We start from the raw sequence: 23595 nt of genomic DNA, 5'->3' as shown, positions 1-23595 counted from the left end.
CTCCTCATCCCTGCACCTGGCAAGCTCGAAAACACTGAGACATTGAAAACAACACACCATAGCTGGCTATAAAGTAAGTATTTTCAAATATTCAGACACTAGATTCTTCTAAAAGTGCAGTTTTCACAAGTATTGGAAGATAAACCAGTCCTGTGTTGCTCAAACCAGGACAATTAATTATTGTCACTGTTGTAAGTGTGTGTCCTTTAACTTCATTTGAATGTATCCAGGACAGAGGAGTCCAGCTGTTGCATCTTCTTGTATCTTTGCAACGTAAGGGACACAGGCAACTGGGACTGTTCAGGATGGAAAAGAGAGGGCTCCCGAGGATCCTACTGATGTCTAGAAATGCCTGATGGGAAGGGATGAAGACAAGGGAGCCAGAATTTTTTCAGTGGTTCCCAGTGACAGGACAAGAGGCAATAGGCATGAATTGAAGAACACGAAATTCCATCTGAACACTTAAACCCACTTTTTTACTATGAGGGTGGTGAAACACTGGAACAGGTTGCCCAGAGAGGCTGTGAAGTCTCCATCCTTAGAGATATCCAAAACCCAACTGAACAGAGTCCCTGACAATCAGCTGTAGCTGATCCTGCTCAAGTACAAAAATGTTGGACTAGATGATCTCAAGAGATCTCTTTCATCCTAAACAGTTGTGATTCTATGAAACAGTTTAGTGGAAGTCAATAGCAAAAATAATCATGACTACTCTGTTTATATGCCTGATAGCAGGAATTTCCTAATCTCTGATATTCTAGTCGTACTATGGTAGAGAAGGAAGAAAAAGAGGAAATGGAGAGGAAAAAAAAAAAAAGGAGAAAAAAATAAAGGGGGGGGGGGGGAGACTAGGAAAAAATATAGGAGAGGAGAGAAGGAAACAATAAATCTTGAAGAAATTCCTAGCAAACGGGCATTGAATTGTACTGTCTGATGCTTAAACAAGAGGGCAATAAGAAAGTAATAAGAAAAAACAGGTGGGAACTGAGTGTTTTGGAAAACAGACCACAAACTTTTCAACACTTTCTCCTCAGGTGCCAGAATAGACCGTAAGAAACCCTTAAGCTGTAGCCCCTGTAGAGGGATAAACCTCATTTGTATTACTAGCAGTGATTTGTTGTCTGCATGAAGAAACCCAGATGGCACCACCCCTTGTCTTCAAAACTAAGGGCAGGATACAAAGCTGACAGCCATCCTTAGAGAAGAAAAGGCCACCTACCCTCTCTGCTGATTCACGTAGCCAAGAAAAGCAAATAGGCAGAGAGAATATGAGAGTAAGAGGGACACTGGAAGCAGATATTATCACTGACATTACATTCTCTTTCAGTGTTTGTCAGCACCTCCAATTCACATTGTTTAAGAGTAAAAATTTTAAAAGCTTGTTAAAGAATAATAATTTCTGTGATGTGACACTGACTGTCTTCAGATCAAATCTGAGAATAAAAATATACAACTACCAGCACAGGATAAAGGTGATCAGAAGCTATGGGTCATCATTAAAGGCGAGACTCTGCCTGGTTTCTTCCTGATACACTGTGGAAGAATTCCACATTTTTACATTCTACTTAGATGGTAGAACACAGTTTTTTAGATCCTGAAGCTCATTTTTTTGCTTAATGAGACATGAAGATAATCCTTTATCCCTTATTTTTTCCCCTTCCCCTCCTTATTTTATCAGTGATTTTATCATTAAATTTGAAATTAAAAAGATTTATTGTGTATGGTATACAATACGAAGCTCTTATTAAAACCTTATTGCTGCTTTCATGCAGATGAATAGCTGTAATGGTGTCAATAGATATGTTAAGCTAACTATGAGCTTCAAGGAGCCTAATGACTAGCTTCTTGCTACCAAAGGTCTACCTTACACAATGGTAAGGAAAATAATATGAATGCTTGTGTCAGTAAATAACTGTTATCTTCATATTTTTTGAGTCAAGTATGTCATCCAAGAAAAGTCTATTTATGCACAAGCTAAATTTTGAATAGTAGCACATATTCAAGGTTAGCTACAGATAGCTGTATGTCATGATCGAATAAGCCATGAGGCATATCTTGAGTCTAAACTTGCTGAATACTTTATTTGTAATCTCCTGATGACAGCAAGTTAAATGAAAATGTAAAATGTTACATAAAAATCAATTTACATTAATATATTCACAGTAGCATTCTTTTCCTTGTCTTTTGTCAGGTTGGACTTTGTTCTTTGTCGTTAAAGAGAGAAGCACAAGCTATTAAGTTGAAGGCTGAGGTACATTCAATGAAGGGCAAAGCTCCAGTGTATTTTGAACAACATCTCAGTAAACAAAAAGCTTGATGAAAGAATTCTGGAAGTTACAAGCTAGAATACGAAAAGAGAGGTCCATCTACAGAGTGGATATTTCAACATAGTTGAATATGTTCTCAATATCTAATTTAAATTCTATGTGTTTTCACTGTTCATGAGAATATACTCGAAAAACCAAAAACGATACAAAAAGAACACAGAAAAAAAACAAAAAAACTTTCAAGTTAATTTTTAGGAAATATCTTTCAAAAATTGGCTTTTATAAAATGGTTTTGCTGGTATTTCTTTAATATTTTTTCTGATTCCTCAAGAGCAAAATGAAGTCATATAATGTATTAATTAAAAAAAACCACTTAATTTGTTGTTCATCAAACAACTCAACTCAGATATATTCCCATATGTAGGAGTTGAATGTCAGAGGACTGCTGTATAGATATATTAATTAGAGGAAACTAATCTCAATAGTCCAATAGATATAACACTGAAAGTTATTACCTAGTGAGAACTCAAGTAGAAATTTCTTAAATCATAACAGATTCTATGTTACAGTAGAGTCTTACTTTAAAGGTTACTTCCTAGCTAGAAAATATATAATTGCTCCATCTGCCAACCCTACAGCATTGCAGTACTGTCAAAAGCGCCATATGTGGAAAAGTCAGGCTGTTGGCCTCTTTATCTAATATATATATTCTGTGAAATCAAATGGTAACATCTCTCAACAGATCTCAAAATCCATCAAGAATGTTTGTTTTTCTTTTTGCCTTTTAAATAAGTGTAGGTGATATGGAATAGTTAAAATGAGCTCCTCAACTTTACTATTTATTGTATCCCAGGAAGACTAGTTAATTCTGCTTACCACTGTAGAAACCTCAGTTTTCTGAAGAGATCCACGCACTGAGGAAACATAATTGTAAGTTTATACTTTTAAAGCACCATGAGTTTTGGCCAAAATAATTTGTGCAACTTCCAGTCTTTTTATTTCTATCTTGTAAGCATCTGGGTGCAACAGTCAAAATTCATGAAGTTAATATTGAAAACTAGCAATCAAGACTGTTAGTCTGAAAAGTCTGGACTAAAAGGAAATGCCAACTTTTACTTGTTCTTTGGTAACAAATGATGGACAAAGAGCCTTTGTTCATCTTTTTAGTGTACAAGAAAGTGATAAGTAATTAATATTGGGAAGTGTAATATACTTCTTAGATTGTGCACCTACCTTTACTGTAACTCAAGTTACTAGAACAAAATGGTATTTGTAAAAAGCAGTTCTGTTTCCAGATCTTTACGCTGGGGTGTGTGTGGGGGAAACACCAAAAAACAAACCAAACAAAAAAAGCAGAGTTGATAAAGTTTCCAGATCTTCTACTCCAAGTAGCTGCTTTTCTGTGGTTATGGTGACTCTCCTCAAAATGCAGCCATTACGGAAACATGATGTCATTTATTGACAGTCTGTAATGCTGCATTATAAGTTATAATTCAATAAAGCTATTCACTCTACACAAATATTATCTTCCTTTAAAAGAAGGCTTATAACCTAAGGCAGCAAGTTAATACATATTTGCCCTGCTAATATATTTACAAGCCATTTCAACTACTTTGTTCGTGCATGACAGAGTCATCTGAATACTAACTTTGTTTAGAATGACATTATGAAAAATGCTCAGTTGGAATCAAAGCACTTTTAAAAGACACTGAAAGCAGAATCAACTCTAAACTTGAACGAGGCTGCCTCCAAAGCAGGCAAAAAATAAGCACACGAGTGTTCAAAGCTCCCTTTCTTCTGTTAATTCATTCCTTTCTATCTTTATAAGCTGGTGTGGGTAGTTAGAAATCAAAAGCTGATACATCAGCATGAATAAAAGCCCACCACTCCCCTGTAATTCCTAGGCTCCATCCCAAAATGGCCATCTGCAGTCCATGCTAGTGGATTAACCCCTGGGCCCTCTGAGAAACCAAAGTAAGAACACAGCTGATGTGCTCGGTATTCATTCTTGGGTAAAGTTTCTCTGGTGGCCACCTATTGCATGGATGCTGCACTTGCCAAATGACTTCAACTAGGAATGTATCACTGTATTATATGGCACTAAATCAAGAGACACATGAAACAAAGAAACACGACTTTCTTGATTTGTTTATCATTTTTTACATCTATTGTAAAAGCAGTGTCGTGTACCAAGAAAAGAAATACTACATTCCAGGCTGACTTAAGAAGTATTTGTGAGAAATTTTCATGGACTTACATTTCATAAATTTACATAAAATCTCTCTGTACAAATGCATATGTGCACCCATATATAGACAGTCTTAATTCTTTCACAGTATAGGGGAAATTTTTCCACTCTCTAGTTCTTAGACAGTATCCCCCCACTTCTGCTTCTTCATACATCTGTCCTTTTTCTCTGTAGGATAGATCCACTCTTTCGATAGTTTTTAGAGCTGAGGGTGATTTGAGTGGTATGCTTATGAAAAATAAGAAAGCATTTTCGGAACGATCATGGTGTTAATGGTGTTCATGGTTTATTTTCTGTTCCAGATAGAATCTATTAAAGGGCAGAAAGACCGGTTTTCTTCTTTTTCCTTCCCTCAAGCATATTTGAGAATTATGAGTTATTGTCACCCATAGTCTAGGAAAAATAAAGCTCAAACACATGAAGGGAATCAGCTCCATCCCATCACCTAGTTTTTGATCACCTCCATAATTCCTCACCAGTGTAGCCAATAGAAATATATTTTTCAATGTGTAACTAATATATCTGCCATAAAAAATGTGTGATTTAGAGCAAAAATTTTATTCTGAAGTCAGAGAAGATAAACAGGAACCTTGCAGTAATACTTTTGATGCAACACAATTTCACTGTAGAAATAGAAAAAAATCATCAATGATTCAAACATTTTGCTTTGTACAAACCAGATAAAAATAAACAGTGAGGTAAACAGAGATAGCCATATTGCTATGAAGATCATAATTTCCCCCAAATAGTACAGAAATCTATGACTTAAATAAAAGTTTTTAAAAAGAGAGCTTTGGATGACATCAAAACAGTCTTTTTATCATCTTTTCTTGATTCCCACTGGGTCATACATCATAACCTTCTTTGCTCTTTTTTTCTCTCAAGTGAAAATACCTGGTGCCTTTTCCCTCTTTTTCTACACCATTTACTTTCCTTTGGGTTGTGACTTTTTATATTCTCATCTCTCCTGACATCTCTTTCCTTTCAATCTAGATTTTGATAAAATATCCAAATGAGAAAAAGAAAAACAACAACATAGAGGAAAACTTGGGGAATATGATAAAGAGACAACTACTGTTGCTCTCTCCACATTTTTATAAGACCTCCTATATGATGAACATAAGCAGAATGTTAAAGACTTATCAAATTCAATGTTAAAGACTCATAAAAAGCAGCTAAAATGAAACATTTCTCCCTCATGCTCAGAAGAGGCTTACCAAATTAGGACCTGAAAAAGCATAGTGGCAGGAACCGGTACAAACTTGTTCCTCAGCTTACACAGCTGGGATGACCCAGAGTGCTAGCCAGAATTTACACACGGTTCATCCATCTGGCTAAGCTCATATCCTTCCTGACTGGTTCTGTTTGTTTCTCCAGAACAAAGCTTTCTTACTGTCAAACCTCATAAGTGTCTCAGCAGCTAAATTTCCTGTGAGCGTCAATTCCCTCCTCCTTCTGTTGTGTGCACTTTCAGGCAAATTCTTTTAGGCAAGAGGGAAGGAAATAGAGAACTTCATTTACCAGTTTTGCCACTGCTACCTTTTTTTATTGAAGTGAGTTCTTGAGGATAGAGCTCGGCAATTTTTGGTTTGGTTGATTGGTTTACAAGAACAACATGCAAGGAGGAACAGGCTGAACATATTGCTCTTTCCCCCATCTTCTCACCTTTGCCATGAGAAAAGGACAAGAAACAAGACAAAGAGGCCCACAGACATTAGGCTGTTTCCAAACTACAGAAGAAGTTGATTCCCTGTCTCTCTGAAAATATATGCAAATCTTACCTGTTCTTTTGGTTGTCCCCTACATATACTTCCCACCTTATCCAGAAATAAGACCAATAATTAAGCCTTTTCTCTTTCTTTGCTATTCAGAAAAAAAAATAGGGAAGGAGCAGGTCTCAGCAGTTGAGCAGAGATCAGCTTTACATTTCTGCAGAAATGTTAATGAGCAAAACAGATGCCTACTGTGGAGCAACCAGATTACTACATACGTCTAACTATACCACAGACATATTCCTGTCTTAATTGTGTAAAGATCTGGCCTCAAAGTGCCACACCAGGCACCAGGACACCTCCTCTCCTGAAACCAAAGCACAGATACAACGCTTCTACCTCAGACCAATCCAGAAGTCCTGGCAGAGTTAGAAACCATTTATCCTTCGAAATAGCCTGAGGAAGGATAATTTTCATACTTCCTCTGTCAGACAGATTCCCTTTCCTACCATAGTAGCAGGATCATTCCAATGTATTTTAAGTCATTAAGATAAAATATCAACATCCAGAAGAACACAGGTATTACCTTTATTGTCTGGTGACAGCAGGATGCCTAAAAAACTTGCAAAGGAAATGTTGCCATACCAAATGGGACTTCTCTCTTCAGCTTTTAACTTAAACTTTCTCCTCATTCTCCTGCTAAACACAAGGCAATATTACTTTCAGAAATAAAGTAAAATTACGTAATTGAAAGAAGACCCGCTCTGAAGAACAGGTCTCGAAACAACCTTCTTTCAGAACGTATATTGTTTTAAAGATGCGTGGCACGCAAAAGGTTTCTCTGTATTTTCAAGTCAAAGTATTTTCCTAAAAAATCTTTCAATAAAAGTTTACTTCTTGGAAAACAATAGTAGTTTAAGACTAAAATAAGGCCAAAGAAGCTTAACACTAACCAAGTAAAAAGGAGAAAAATGAGACCAGCAGCAGGTAAGTGTAAAATGGCTTCTTTAACCTTGTGCTTGTTGCCCTAACTTTAATTTTAATGACTTTTCCTCCTCTCCTCCCTCTCTCTGAAGAAAAAAATGATACGCTGGCAATTGGGAACTTGCAATAAAGTCTTGATAATGTAAATATTCACTGGCCTTTCTTCAGAAGAAGTAAATATATAAAAGTTATTTTAATATATGTAGTTTACCATACCATCCAGTACTCCCTCCCACCAAGATTTTACTGCAGCGTAGCAAGTCATCATGAAGTCAAAAACATTCACAAGTTAGGGGATGCTAGAATATGGATTGTCTGTAAAGCAGTAATTTTAATCCCACTGTGGGTATCATTATGATAATTCTTTGGATATATAATTACACCGTATTTTATTCCATATTATTATACATCGTTCCTGCAGAGGAAGGGCTGTACTTGGTTAATGAACAGCTAGTCACATTCAGCCCCAGTTTTAGGTGCAGGATCAGTTACTGCACAGCATTCAACCCTTGCTCTGAACACAGAATTATTAGCTTCTTCGTGAACGCTTCCACAAGGATTATCAACATAACAGAAAGGCATTTAATAAATTTCAATTCGTAACACCATTGTTAATTGTGAGTGGCGTATTAGGGTGATTATACAGACAAGGGACAGAGTGTAAAATCAAAGAATTTTCTATATTCACATAGCCAATGTAAGAGATACAGAATCTAGCTTTCCAGATTGCTTTGCATTTTGTAGCTTCATGTATTTAAAATTAATTAATTTCTGTTGCAGTTACTCATTCCTCCAAACTGAGCAGCCAGCAAATGAGAAATACACAACTAATAATTGTCTTTATGTAATTGAATGTCACACAGATTCTTTGCCAGTGGCGTAGACAGAACTCCAGATCTTTGGAGCAGTAATAAACTACTTTAACTATGCAGCCCTTTTTTCCTTGCGAGCCATGCTTGCCTCTGTCAAAGGCTGAGTTACCCACCTGAGCTCCCTCTTAACTTTGAGATAAGCAGGAGATAAGCAGAGACTGTGCCACACCAGATTGCTTAGTTCCCAGCCAAGCCCAGGGAAAAGCAGCTTTCCCAGTATCAGTCTGGGAACGGGAGCTAGGGCTGATGGGTCTTCATAATCCAATATACACTCCAGGATATATATTGTTAGGGACAGCACAGCTGCTCCTAAAACAGTGGAAGCAATCTGAATTTCTTTAAAATAAAATTGTATTCAACAGCTTTTTCTGTTGTGGAAAGCTAGTTTAGCCACCATGATCCCAATATTGTCTGTACCTAGTAAACCTGTCACAGTGAGTTTTCAAACAAAGGAAATCCCAGCACAAGCAATGTTAAATTCCAAAGAAGTTATTAGGTAAAAAGCCAGTATAAAACCAAGCAGCAAAAAAGGGTGACATACCCTCTGGCTTGGAATAGTCCTTGTATCAGTTTTGATATGCTTCTTTGAAGTCGGAATAAAGACAAAGTTTGACAACAAATTCAGATTAAAGTAATTCACATAGAGAAAATAAGTGATCAGGATCTCTGAGCTGCGGTGATTGAATTAAAATACAGTTTATGTAAAAAGGAAATTCAAATTTCTGAATACTTCCCTTTACATTCCAATATAACAGAAGTTTTTATTTTAAAAAAAAGGAACAATTTTTCCTTCTAATGAACCAAAACAATTTTTCCTCAAATTAGAACTGAATTGAAACAATCATTTTGAAGTATATGTTGAAACTTGGCAGCAAGCAAAAGGTTAGAATATTTTCTCATTACTCATTTAGAATACGGGTTTAACTAAAATATTATTTGTTCTATTAGGGATCCATTCAGCACATGGATCATTTGCAGCTGCTAAGGATTTCAGAACAGCAACAAACAGCAGTCTCTTCCCCTTCTTCTTTTGCTCTCTTTACTTTGCAACATGAATCAGCACATAGAGTGCACACTCATGCTTCAGCATCATGACTGTCATACACTGCCCTGCTGATTGGAACACAGACCTGTTTGGAACTGCAAATGCCTAATACCAGTGCTAGCGAAATAGCTACACAGCTCAGCAGATCCAAAAAAGGAGGGGGCAGCCCATATCTTTCAGGTTTATATCTCCACAGTAAATTATCTGTTGCTGTAGTGGCGATCTTCTTCCCATGGGTTTACATTCCTGTGTATAGGTATTGGTGCTGCTATATCTCTCTCTATGTTATGTACAGAATTAATAGAAGCAGAATGGAGACTATTTCTCATTAGTCCCATAGCTTCAGCTGCACCGAGGACATTCTTATTGCCAGGGAAGCACAGCACTGCAGCCTATTTCCACCTTCTTATCTGCGTATGACAGTGCTAGGGTATTTAGACAGAAATTGAAATGACATGCTAGAAATGCAAATGAAGTCTAAGCTGTTACATGGCAACAAAAATGGGAGATTAAATCCTGTCACCAGCTGCCCCATACTGTCAGATGACCCTTCCCATTATAAAACGTGGTCTTTTTCAAATTTGTTAAAGAAGTGCTGCTGGCTGAACCAAATCAACTTGATCTGTAACAGAGCTAAAAACATGTTGGCATGGTTCTCTGATTTATACAGATCATTATTCTGGTAATTCTTTTTACTGTATGAATTATCAATGTAAAATGGATAAAAAATTATTCCATAATGTACTCATAAGAAAATAGGGCACATTTTCTCCACCAGAAGCTAAAGCAAAGCTGAACATTACAAACAAACACAAAACAGTCTCCTAACCACTTTGGAGAGAATGCTTTAAGTAATTGTATCTCAACGTATTTCAGTAACATGCCCAGTCATAAGGTTGCAACAAGAGAAAACAAAAAGGCTCCCCGACATGTGCAGTTTTGTGATTCCTGTGATGTTTCAATTTTGCTGCTTTAGTGACTGATAGGGAAGAGTGCACTCAGACTAAACATTTTTATTCATATGTTGATATAAAAGACAGGCAATGACAGACAATTGACTTCCTGTTACAGCTTCTGAAGTGTACGCATCACAGTCTCAGTTCCTGATATGATGACATGAAATGACCTCCATCTAGTTGCTCCTAATCACCTTTTCCAAAAACAGTGCAGGAATATTTAATGTTACTCAGACCTTTACCATGCAGGATACTCTCTTCATCTAGATTGGTTGTATCACTGTATGTAGTGGTGGTCCTCTGCAGCAATCACATGTATAAATACACAAAAGTCTAAAGAAAATAAATGTTCTTAGAAAACTAAGGCAAAAGTGAAAGTCAAGGAAGTAACCTCTCTTTTGCACTGTGAAATGAATAATGCAAGTCTTTCAGGATCTTAATCTGAAGGTACAATGATTTCCCAAAATCCCATCAGATAAAAATATAATACATTCAATACATTGCACAAATGTATAATAGTAGGAACAGGATAGGATATAGCATATTTCTGTATTTGAGCTGAACTATTTAGCAAAAAATCCCCAACATCACATTAAATTACAGAAGAACATTTGAATTCAGAAGTAATAAACCACGGTGGGTTTTTTTTGTTTCTTTGCATGTTTGTTTTTTTTTTATTTATTTATTTTTAATGAATTTATAGGAAAGTCTCACAGGTCTTTGACATTATTCTGCGTATTTGTAAAAACTATTTCATAGTTCACTTAACAGGAGAAATTTTGAAACCCATTAAAATCCATTAAACAGTACTGAATGTCAGATGAAGGTTTTGAAGTGCTTGAAAAGTCCCTTGATTTAGAGATGGGATTTTCAATATTGCAAGTGAATTAGAAACACAAGCTTTCATTAATGTATTTTTAAAACTCCACACAAGTCCTTGCTTCTTATGAAATGTGCTGTTAAAGTTTTTCAAACTTACAGAACAGAAAACTGGTCCAAAGTGGTTTGTAGAAAGTCAGAGTCCTCACCAAATCACGTGCAGTATCTTATATCTTGATGCAGGCAAAAGGGAGCAGAACATACAGTTGAACCTAAGAATGTATCGGTAATCCAAATAAAATTTTAAATCTAATAGACCAAAACAGTTAATTAATACAGAGAAGCCTTCCTAATAAAACAGTTAAAATTGTAATGGCAAAAAACTCCCCACTGTCCTACTGTTGCCCCTCCTCCCCAGTGTTAATGCTCACCCCTTGGGCATCCCTCTGGGTCCCCAGGTGGACAGTTTCACTCTCCCTCAGGAGAAGAAGAGGAATTACAAGCTTTCAGCATTCTCAGGAGTTCAATGAGAGGACTCTGATGCTCATGGAGGGGGTAATTTCCTCCTCAATTTTGGGCCCATTTAAGTTTATTTTTATACCTTTCCTAAGCACGGCCCACATCACCAACAGTATCTCATAGCCCTGGTACACCCCAGGAGGGTGACAGACACTCACCCACAGGCAACCAGGTCAGCCAGTGCCACCTGGACCAGGACCAGGACAAGGGTAGCCCCACATGCCCAGGCTCTGCTCCCCCCTTGCTCCCTAGGGCTGGAGGGCTTCTGTTAATAGTGGCAGAAATCATGTTTACTAGGATACACACCTAGTGCAAGAATGAGGGAATTTCAGATGAAATTGATTGAAGTTTCAAAATAAACAAAAAGTAGGTTGTTCTTCAGAGGACACAATTGCTGCTAGACAGTGCGGATACTAAAAATTAGTGAGGGTTCTAAAAGTGATTAGCTCCATGATTCAAATTTATGAGAATAAAAGCAAACTGCTTAGCCTAGAAATAAAAGGCACCATTTGGAAATCAGAAATTCAATGAGCTATAAATTAATGGAAGCTGGGACAGCGGCTGTGTATTTGTACTCTGTGCTGCTGTTCTCTTACTCAACTAAGCATCTGCTGCAGACAGCATCTGTCAGAGAGAAGGTAGTTGGTTTGGCAGAACATGGATCTGACCCCTACCACTCTGTGCTCAATCTTACAAGCTGGAGGGATAAGAATTTAACGTGTTCTGTAACAAAACTGCTAGTATAATAATAAGCATTATAAAGTAACTGGGAATGCATTCAAAATACAGTTCTAATAGGCACTCCCATAGTCTTTGCCTTTGCATGTCTGGATTTACAGAAAAATGTAAAAGTAAAATATTTTTTTTTCCAAACTGTGAGTGTCCAGGCTAATACAGTGGTCAAGTAACTAATGAGACAAAACCATTGGGAACAATACGATGTTAAACTATGTGGTCTATAATAAGCTTAATAGAATAGAAGAATTCCGTGTAAAACGAATCATTATCCTACTTACCCTAGCTTTGCACATTAAATTTCCATTAACTAATGGAGAGGAACAATGAAGTCCATATCCTTTAAATGTTGGGGACAACAAGCAAAAAATTTGCTTGATTTACACCACTGAAATCAACAATATTACATTGCTGAGAAATCAGCAAAAGTGGGAGCAGAGTTGGGACAAATATTTTAATGTTACTCCAAGTCTCCAAACGGGAATTTATGTTAGATTAACTCTATTCCCATTACAGAATATGCAGCTTGTGCGCATATTAATTGATCTATCATATTTCAGATTTATGAAGACTTCTACTTGTCTTAGACATGCAGAAAGAAAGACAAGATAAAAGCATTGGGGTTTAATTAGGTTTCAGTGTATTAATTCATCTGAGAGCTATCTGGCAATAACTCATACAGTGCAGGTCATGGTTCATGTTTGCTTCTATCTGGCCAAGAGATTGTCATGAGTTGCCTTTGTCCACCTGCCCACCAGCCAAGTAACCTTTTCATATGAAGGCCTGTCATCATAAGGCACTTCCAGATTGCTAGTCTTTTACCTAACAGTCCAATGGATTTTATTGTTAGCAGTTTCCCTAAAAACATGGGCAAAAAATGTATTCACTTCCTAATAAAAAAGCACACAGATGAGGTCTTTGGAAAATTCAGGTAACAGTTGTGTTATTTCAGCACAACCTGATTTTGCCTTTACTCTGCAATTCATGCATCTTTTGGGTTGTCAACCCCCCAAACACTTAATTGCTTACTCATCTTACTGTTTGCTGCAATGTTTCAGAGCACCTTAGTCTGGGAGAATTATTCCTATCATGCTTTAATCCCTCTGTGCTATAATGATTACAGGCATGTTATATGGTGTGTCCGAAACGGGCCTGTTGCATGCACAAAACGGATACATACTAAGCAGGATACAATAAATACTTGCTATGTGAACCCAGACAGAAGTGCACAAAATTGAATAATTGGTGACAGTGTGTAAGAATTTTATGGCATTTTAACACCAACAATAGTATTTTGTACCACAGCTGAGCCATAACTGCACAGAAGCCAACAGAGGCTTGTGGTACAGTTGCACAAATGGGGTGAAGGAAAATACGTGAAAGACGTGAAGTCTACAGGCAGGAAAGATGGCTTGGAAAACTAACATAATTCTGTAGAACAAGCAGGAAGGGTGTGCGGTAGAATTAGAACAACCCTGCAAAAGAAGCAGGAAAGACCACAGAATCCTACAGTCACAGAAAAGTCTAGCCTGGAAGGGACGTCTGGAGACCATCTGATCCAACCTCCTCTTGAAAGTAAGGTCTTAGATTAATTTATCCAAGGACCTGTCAACCGAAGCATTAAACATTTCCGACAAGAAAGATACCACCACTCTTCTGGGCAACCACTATTCAGCTCTTCCCGTGGTGAAGATTTCTTTTTCTTATATTCAGAGAGAATTTCCACTGAAGCATCTTGTGCCTGTATCCTCTTGTCCCGTCACTTTATCCTTGTGAAGAGAACACATCCGTCTCCCCTACATCTACGTTTTAAGTACTGGAAAGCTGTGATAACTCCACACACACACACATACACACTTTTCTTCCCTAGGCTGAACAAATCTAATTCCTTTAACTTTCCCTCATATTTAAAATTCTGCAACCCCCCTGCCATCTTGGTGGTGCCTGTGGTGGTTCCTGAACCCCCTCCAGTGTTTTAATGTCTTTTGAACTATGGGGACCAAAACCAGACACAGTGTCCCAGCTGTGGCCAAAAAGTGTCAAGGACAGTTGTCATATCCCTTGATCTGCTGGCTATAGTCTTGATGCAACCCAGGATATAGTTTGCCTTCATTGCTGCAAGGGTGCTTTTATGGCAAATATTCAACTTCTTGTCCACCGGCATGCCCAGGTCTTTTTCTGCAGGTGCACCACAGCCAATCAGACCGCAGCCTGTACCGCTGCTTGGCTTCCCTCCATCTTTGTTAAACTTCATGCAGCTCTTGCTGACCTAATCTTCCAGCTTGTCTAGGTCTCTTTGAATGGTGACTCTTCCTTCTAGTATATCTGTGTTTTCTCCCACTTTGATGTCATCCACATGGCTGACATGAGTGGGGTTCTTTCAACCCTGTCATCCAGATCCTTTATAAAGATATTGACTAGAATCAAACCTATAAGGAACTCTACTCGTGACTGGCTGCTAGTCCTTCATAGGTCCGATGGAACGAGAAAAATACTGTAGAATAAAAGAAACATGAACAAATCTGGATTCTAAAATGAGGATGTCAAAAGCAGATTAAATCACCCCTTTTGTTCCCTAGGGTTCAGTACTGGGACCAGTTCTGTTTAATATCTTTATCAATGATATGGATGAGGGGATCGAGTACACCCTCAGCAAGTTTGCAGATGACACCAAGTTGGGCGGGAGTGTTGATCTGCTAGAGGGTAGGATGGCTCTACAGAGGGATCTGGACAGGCTGGATTGGCTGAGGCCAATTCTATGAGGTTCAACAAGGCCAAGTGGCAGGTCTTGCACTTGGGTCACAACAACGCCATGCAGCGCTACAGGCTTGGGGAAGAGTGGCTGGAAAGCTGCCCAGTGGAAAAGGACCTGGGGGTGTTGGTCAACAGCCAGCTGAATATGAGCCAGCAAGTGTTCCCCGGTGGCCAAGGAGGCCAATAGCATCCTGGCTGGTAGCAGAAATAGTGTGGCCAGAAGGACGAGGGAAGTGACTGTTCCCCTGCACCTGGCACTGGTGAGACCACATCTTGAATACTGTGTTCAGTTTTGGGCTCCTCACTACAAGAAAGGCATTGAGGTGCTGTAGCATGTCCAAAGGAGACAAACAGAGCTGGTGAAGGGGCTAGAGCACAAGTCTTATGAGAAGCAGCTGGGGGAACTGGGGTTGTTTAGTCTGGAGAAAAGGAGACTGAGGGGAGACCTGAAAGGAGGTTGTAGCGAGGTGGATGTCAGTCTCTTCTCCCAAGGAACAAGTGATGGGACGAGAAGAAATGTTCTCAAGTGGCAGCAGGGCAGGTTTAGGATGGATACTAGGAAACAATTCTTAACTGAAAGGGTTATCAAGTATTGGAACAGGCTGCCCAGGGAAGTGGCTGAGTCACCATCCCTGAAGGTATTTAAAAATGTGTGGAGGTGGTGCTTAGGGACATTGTTTAGTGGTAGAGCTAACAGTGCTAGGTTTACGCTTTGACTAGATGTTCTTAAAGGTCTTTTCCAACCTAAATGATTCGATGATTCTATGATTTCATTTTGGGGATGGGGCTCACACAACAACGATGAAAGAGGAATGATGGCAAAAAAAGGAGGAGGCCTGTTTCAATTCTGGGTTTCCTTACCAAAAAACTCTCAACCCTGATCATCCTGGCCATGAAGGACCACAGCCATCAGTTCCAACTATACTTCCTACGTTCCGTGGTATTGCATGCTGATAGATAATTTAGAGTAAGTTTGTAAAGAATAATTGTTTTGTAGATGAAGTGATAATGATTGACTGCTATTAAGAACTGAACACTGGCAATGTGTATCCAATCCATGAAAGAGTTGCTCTGAAGTTTGAAACTGGCCTGATTCATTAGTCTCTAAATACTGCTATCACAGTAGTATCTAATTTCCTAAAAGATATGCAGATCTATATATTCAGTTACAACAGTGGTCAAACACAACTGTGCAGTGCAGTTATGCTGGAGGGCAACTGAGAGACACAGGCCTTTTTAGCAGAGTAATTTCCAAGCAGCTCAAGAAGCAAATCTGTGTCATTTTTCTATTTAACTGCAATAGGGATAGATATGCTATATTGCTCTTTACAGACAGAGTCCCATACTGTCCCTGAGAACATTTTCACATTATTCCAAGACAGTTTATAACGATTCAACATCCTTTTTGTGACACAGAGATTTTCTTCAACAATAAGAACCAAACATAAACCCATTAAATCTTGGTCTACTTCCCTGAGGAGCCATTGCCTACAGGTTAAAATACTATTTACAGGAAAATTCTCCTTAAGTCTTCATCTGTCTGTCCTTAAAAAACATTCCTTCAACTGTGCTTAGTTAGTAGTGTGTCACCTTAAAAATACGAATGAAATGTGTAATATTGTCCCTGTACATACATTCTCCCACTTCTACAGTCCTATTCATGCTCATGATCCTGAAGGAAAAGGAAAAACAAGAATATATATGAATTTTAATATATATAAAATAACAAAACAAAAGACAAGTAGACATTTCCTTACACTTCATGAATTTGGATGCTAATATCAATGGATATTGCTGTTTAAAATTCTATTTTAAGGGGTAATGTGGTGGTAATTAAACTGAACGTGAACAAATAAGATCCCACTTCACCAAGACACCTTCAACAGTACATGCTCTTCTTTGACTTTAATTTCAGTTTTAATTTCGTTTCCCTTCCCTATTTAAAAGAGTGAACTAGCAATACCTGCAGCCTCAGCATATCACTAAGCCAATTGGTATTGTCTTGATCAGGCAAATATTAACATCTTCATCCACTTCTCAGACTGTGCTCCTTTTGCCATCTCTCAGTGGTTTCAATATTTAAATATCAGTTCTCCTCCAATTAACACAAATCCCTGCATTCCAAGACAAACGTATCTCAGCAAAGCTGAATTTACAGTGCATCAGATGTTTTGTGTTAATCACAGACATACTGCAACACATGTCTCAAAGTACTAGAGTAAACAATAGCAGCCTATCCATCACAGAAAGCTCAAAGAGGAGGTGAGCCAGTTCATCTTTATTCTGAGATGCTGTGAGGTGGGAGCATGCATACATGGATACATGCAGAATTTGTGGAGATGATGAACAGAAAGGTCATACTACAATTTAATATCCAACAACATGTACTTTTACCTTCTAACATTCCACTGCAAAATATAAACCCTAAGAACTCCTCCCCCAGCAGGCTGAAGAGGACTGAACATAGAATTTATATAAATTGTCTTTCTCTATACATTTATTCATCAGAAGTAGTTAATTGTCTTTGTTAATACTCTGATGTGCATGCATGAGACTGTGTGCATGTGTGTGTATTGGTGAACTCTCCAAGTACCACTGTACAAAGGTATTCTATCATATAAGAAGATACACAGTGCAGCCACAGGTTTGTATTACCTCTTGAGCTTACCTATGGTACCATAGATGGTTAACCAGCATGCATTCCCAGGCTTCTAGTTAAGGGAAATGGAGAAGGCACAAATGATGGGAAAGAAAAGTGTCAAAGAGAATATGGAGGAAAAACAGCAAAGAGCAATATTAACTGTGCTAAAAAAAGCAGTGTTCTGATACAAGGGAAAGTCAAATTGAGAGGATGAGGGATGAGAGGATCGAATGCACCCTCAGTAAGTTCGCAGATGACACTAAGCTAGGTGGGCGTGTTGATCTGCTTGAGGGTAGGATGGCTCTGCAGAGGGATCTGGACAGGCTGGATCGATGGGCCGAGGCTTCAAAGGCCAAGTGCCAGGTCCTGCACTTGGGTCACAACAACCCCATGCAGTGCTACAGGCTTGGGGAAGAGTGGCACAAAAGCTGCCTTGCAGAAAAGTACCTGGGGGTGTTGGTGGACAGTTGGCTGAATATGAGCCAGCATTGTGCCCAGGTGGCCAAGAAGGCCAATGGCATCCTAGCCTCTATCAGGAATGGCGTGGTGAGCAGGACTAGGGAAGTGATCATCCCCCTGTACGCAGCACTGGTGAGGCCCCACCTTGGGTACTGTGTTCAGTTTTGGGCCCCTCACTACAAGAAGGACAGTGAGGTGTTGCAGTGTGTCCAGAGAAGGGCTACAAAACTAGTGAGGGGTCTGGAGGACAAGTCTTATGAGGAACGACTGAGGGAACTGCGGTTGTTTAGCCTGGAGAAGAGGAGGCTGAGGGGAGACCTTATCACCCTCTGCAGCTACCTGAAATGAGGTTGTAGAGAGGTGGGGGATGACCTCTTCTCCCTGGTGACAAGTGATAGGATGAGAGGAAATGGGGTCAAGTTATGTCAGACGAGGTTTAGATTAGATATTAGGAAATTTTTTTTCACTGAAAGTGATATTAAACAATGGAATAGGCTGCCCAGGGAGGTGGTGGATTCGCCATCCCTGGAGGTGTTTAAAAAAAAGGGTAGATGTGGTACTTGGGGACATGTTTTAGAAGTGGTTTTGTCAGGGTAGGTTAATGGTTGGACCAGATGATCTTAAAGGTCCCTTCCAACCTCAGCAATTCTATGATTCTATGATTGTATGACAGTATTAATCTTGTAGGACTCGAAAGAAGGAAAGGGAGGGGAAAAAACAACAAACCACTACCAACCTTTTTCCTAATCCACATTTAAGTAACTTAACTTTTTTTTTTTTTTAATCTTCCTTTTAGTTAGAAGTCCCTGCATTTATTGGGATACTGTAATTTGTCATTTTTTGTTCTTAAATATAAACACATAATCTATATCCAATAAGGAACATAAGGATCCCTTGCATGAATTCACATCTCTCCAGGCAAATGTAGCACCAAACACCAGATATGGGAGAAGGAGCAGAAATGCTACTTCATGATTCTCCTCCAAAACTGAAATTTTAAGTTATGTGAGGACATACACCAGACAGATTGAGCTAGATGGAAGTGTGTAATGCAGCAGCCCACCTAGAGATTCTGTACGGGGATATACTTTGACTTAATTCAGAAGCAAAACTTGCAAGACATTTTCCAGCCTGTCCACACTATTCAGTTTCTCCAAAACCTTAAACCTGGTATGCAGCCTACATGCTTCCCTCCCTGCTAACCACCAAATGAGAGTTGTGCTGCCATCTGCTTCTAATTCATGTGCATGTTCCAAATCAGGAAGATGCTTGAACTGACAATGTAAGTGCGTAAGTCATCCTATTGATTTTAGCACTCGTGCTCCAATGTAGGCTTGTTTTTAAGTACCTTGTTGAATTGGGACCTTAAAGTACATTTAAGGAACTCATAAACCCAGTTAGCAGTGAGAGCTACTATTAAATGCATCAATAAATGGTAGAAGATCAGATTGTTCCTTAGTATCATATTACAGACCTAAATATTTCTCTAAGTTAACTTGGCTTTCAGAAGGGGTGGACTGAAAGAAAATTATGTTAAATAGCAAAAAATTACATACAATTGAATTCACTCTGGGAAGCTGCCTTGTCAGACATGTATTCCTAGAGTAAAATGGGTGCATTTTTATTGAGACTAACATTTAAAATATTGCCCACTAATATGGTTTCATTGCTCATGCAGAATCCAATTTCTATTTATTCTGCATGGAGGTTACAAGAGGCGTCTATTTACTGAAGCCAGTTCAATAACTGAATGCAGAAATGTGTACATTTACATTTACTCACAGTAATCTATCATTTAGCTGCTTGTACTGCACAGAGGCCTGTTATTGAAATATATTGCTTTTTCTGTATATAATTTTCTCCTGTCTTGTTTCATGCAGACTTTCTATTACATTTCTTGTACCAGCCACCTCCGCCCCCTTACTGCTTCTCCTTCCAACAAACTCAGTGTTTAAAACTCAGTAGACTCTTTTTCATAAAGATCTGCTGAGAGGTTCTGCTTTTGCTCTTCATTTTGTCAAAAATCCATACACAGAAATATAGGGCAAGAGGGGGAGGGGGAGGAGAAAGACATGGCTGACACAAGAAATAAAATAATAAAAAAGAAGCGCATGTAATGTTTAGAGCAATGTTTTGTACCAGTGGAAAGTTATCCCATGAGCTCTTCACTCACTTGGGTCAGGATCCAGCAAGTACCAAATCAGAATCTCACCAGGCAGGTTTTAATCCTCCCTGGAGTACTCGACTTCCCACAGAAGACAGGAGGAAATCAGAGTTATCAGGCTACAGTCATAGAAGTAACCACTTAAATCATGGTCTGCACGCATTCTTCTTGGGACTCAAGGGGACAACAGGGAAAAAAGGCTTTCCAGAAGAGCAACCAAACACTCACTACCTTAAGTGCTGACTGAAGTGAAGGATGTTACTAAGTGTAAACATACTATGCTCTTATAATTTCCTACACTTTTTTTAAATGCTACCACAGCACCGTCTTAAAGCCATTATAAACTATTATCACCATGTATAACCAAAAGTTATAGATTTAAGAAAAAAAATGTTCCATTAAGCATTTCATCTGATCTTCTGATAATACTGAAACTTTTTCATATAGAACCGTATCATGTAATATATTGTTTCCCAGGTGATGGTCTTTTATTTAAAAAAAGAAGTATTTATAATATTTCCAAGCACATAAAGGTAGAGTACTCTCACAAGTGCTGTTTTTTATTGTGACTCAGTCACTTGATAATGTGAAATGAAAAGCTCAAGTGATCCAAACAGACAACAAATGAGATAAAGGAATTCAATTTACTTCTGAAGCCATAATGTAAATGTGTTAAATTCTGCAGCTGATTAAAAGCAGAAATTCCTTTTAACCTTCATTTTATATGTCTGATCATTTCCTTCGCTGACTTCTATTGTTCTGTTAAACCTTTGCCATTTTTGTTGTATCTTGTTTCAACAATGATCAATGGAATTAGTAAGAATCTATGTAAAACAACAAATGGCATTAAACTTGTACTTTTCCTGCATATTGGAACAAGTGTTGCTATGTGTGGAGCTGGCTGTATTTACAAAGGGGGAATCTACCTTTGCCTGGGAAGGGAAAGTATCTAGTTGCATAACTGTATTTCATATGGATTAACGTGGAGCCCAGTTCATATAGTCACGATGTGATCAAAGCAGATCTGGGTGTTTTACCTTGTTGTCTATGATAAGGAAAAGAACTTGGGGAAATGTCTGTCAGGTATTTCTATGACTTCTCATTTTCATTTTTATCCAAAACAGACCTGACTTCACCCTTTCTCAAGCTGGTGTACATTAGGGAAAATTCCATTTAATGGAGGTACATTGACATAGACTCACCTTATACCATGGCTCTTTAAGGCTAAAATGTCATTGTTTAATATTTCTAAATTAATCTTCACAAAACGGTAGGAAAAAAATAGCTAATAAAGTGAAAATTTAGACTCCAGTTTATTTAAAATGTTTCTAGTTGGTGATTGACATTTGATCTTTTTAACAATTTGTGGGTTTTTTTGTAAAATTATCATATAGGTTCCAAATAAATGGGTGTTTTACTGACACAAAATGCTAGCACAGTAATAAACTGTCAGGCTGCTCTTAACATATTCCCATTTGACTTTCCTTTAGCTATTAAATTAACTAATCATTTTCTTCTACTATGGGTTTCTAGCTTTGAGTATGTGTTGATTAAAGATCAGCATGCATAGTAGTCGATCACCTGCTTTGTAATTACATCTCTAAGGCTTCTTAGCTGAATGAGCGGAGCCTGCTTCTGAATATTGCGAGGGCTTTTCTTTTTTTTTTTCCTCATTGGTATATGACTCTCAAGAATTGAACTGACATCCAGAGCCAGATGTAGTTTGCTTCTGGCAACAAAGAGTGGAGGAGTTGTTTTGGCAAGAAACAAACTCTATAGACAGGCAAATTATGCTCTACAACATAGTAAATATAGGGATTTATCTCTCCCAGGTTAGTGTAATAGCATGTCTTACACTCCTTGCACAACTGTCTGATGAAAGTTACAGGTTCTGATGATAACATCCTTTTTCCTACCATTGGCATAATTTTGGGAATTTGCAAGTCCCTTTCTACAAGCTGCTTTTCTCCCCAGTCATCAAAGCATCAGCATACTTATTTTTCTAAATCTACTGTCACGACTACTTATAAAAGCGTAAAATCATAAGATTTTTTCTTTTTTAAATATTAATTATTCTTTAAGTCATCCTCCAGCAAATTCTACATATACTAGAAACACAGGAGACTGGAATCTTCATGAACAGTGTTGTTCATCCAAGTCTAATCTGTGCTCTGTATACCAGCTGGCACTCACTTGCCAAAAGTATAAAGGAGAGAACAGGCAACTGGCTATTAACATATCATTATTCATTCTGCTTAAAATCAACACCCTGGGAATTTCTTCCTCTCAGTGGAGGCTTTAACTTTTGGCAGTTTTGTTGCTTAAAGAGAATTCATGAGTTCATGTTCTTCATGATCTATTATTTGTAAGGATGCAAATAATGCAACTAATATCTGAAGTTGTGAGGCTGTAGACAGTTCATCAAAAACTTAATAGATCTACTGAAGTAACGTGGAATTTCATTGTATTTCCAAAGAAAATCAAAGTAATATCTATTCTTACCACCACTGGAGGCACAAAATCCTGTCTAAATAAGATAGGACAAGTTCCTTACCAGTCTGAAACTCAGCAGTGAACTCTAAGTTCACTTTAAATAGGAGTCAAGAGAAGTATTAGACTCCCAGCTTTGAGGGCTTCCTAAATGTCCATGACAGTTTCCCAGATTTTGCTTATGTTCTATGAACTGCTGGCTGAAATCAGCGTAACTACCAGGCAGGTATCATTCTCATGATTATTCAGGAAATACGACTTTTAAATCAGCAGAGACTGAAACTCAAAAATAGATATTCCAATTTATAGAAAAAATATCTAGAGTAAAATTCATAACAAAATGTAAGAGTTTCAATTCACTCAGCAGAAGCATAGTACTCTCTCTGTCTGAGTGGAGCGAGAGCCAGCTGCCCCCTAAAGGAGGGCAAACTTGTCTGAATACCACTATGGTCAACTGTTCTACAACTACAGGGACCACATAAGTTATAATTAAAAGAATACCAGATTTGATTTGATGCAATTTGCCCTAAGCAGGAAATCAACATCTGAGGGACCAGTAAATAGTACTGTTACTCAGAAGGAAAACATAAATATTTTTCTTGACTCTACTGTAACTCCAAAAGATAAAGATACCTGAAAATTAGTTGGTACATCCACATTATGATAAAACAAAAATAAATAATCCACATAGTCATGTCTACAAGATGTTCAAAGAGTCATTTTTTTAAATCTTTGCCTCTCAACTTGTGTATGAGTTGCCTGTGTTCAAAAAAAAAAATCCTTTCTTTTTCTGGCATTTACATATTTGATGATAACCTAAGAAAATGAAGGTGAACTTTCCACGTAATTTGAGTTAGTACCTGAAAATGGCATACAAACTTTAAAAAAAAGCCTTGAAATGATAATTTATTTTTCAGTCTTTTTCTTATC

Source organism: Charadrius vociferus, unplaced genomic scaffold (genome assembly GCF_000708025.1).
Source record: "Charadrius vociferus isolate BGI_N301 unplaced genomic scaffold, ASM70802v2 scaffold481, whole genome shotgun sequence".
In the NCBI taxonomy this organism is placed as follows: domain Eukaryota; kingdom Metazoa; phylum Chordata; class Aves; order Charadriiformes; family Charadriidae; genus Charadrius; species Charadrius vociferus.
Note: the sequence above shows the minus strand (reverse complement) of the source record.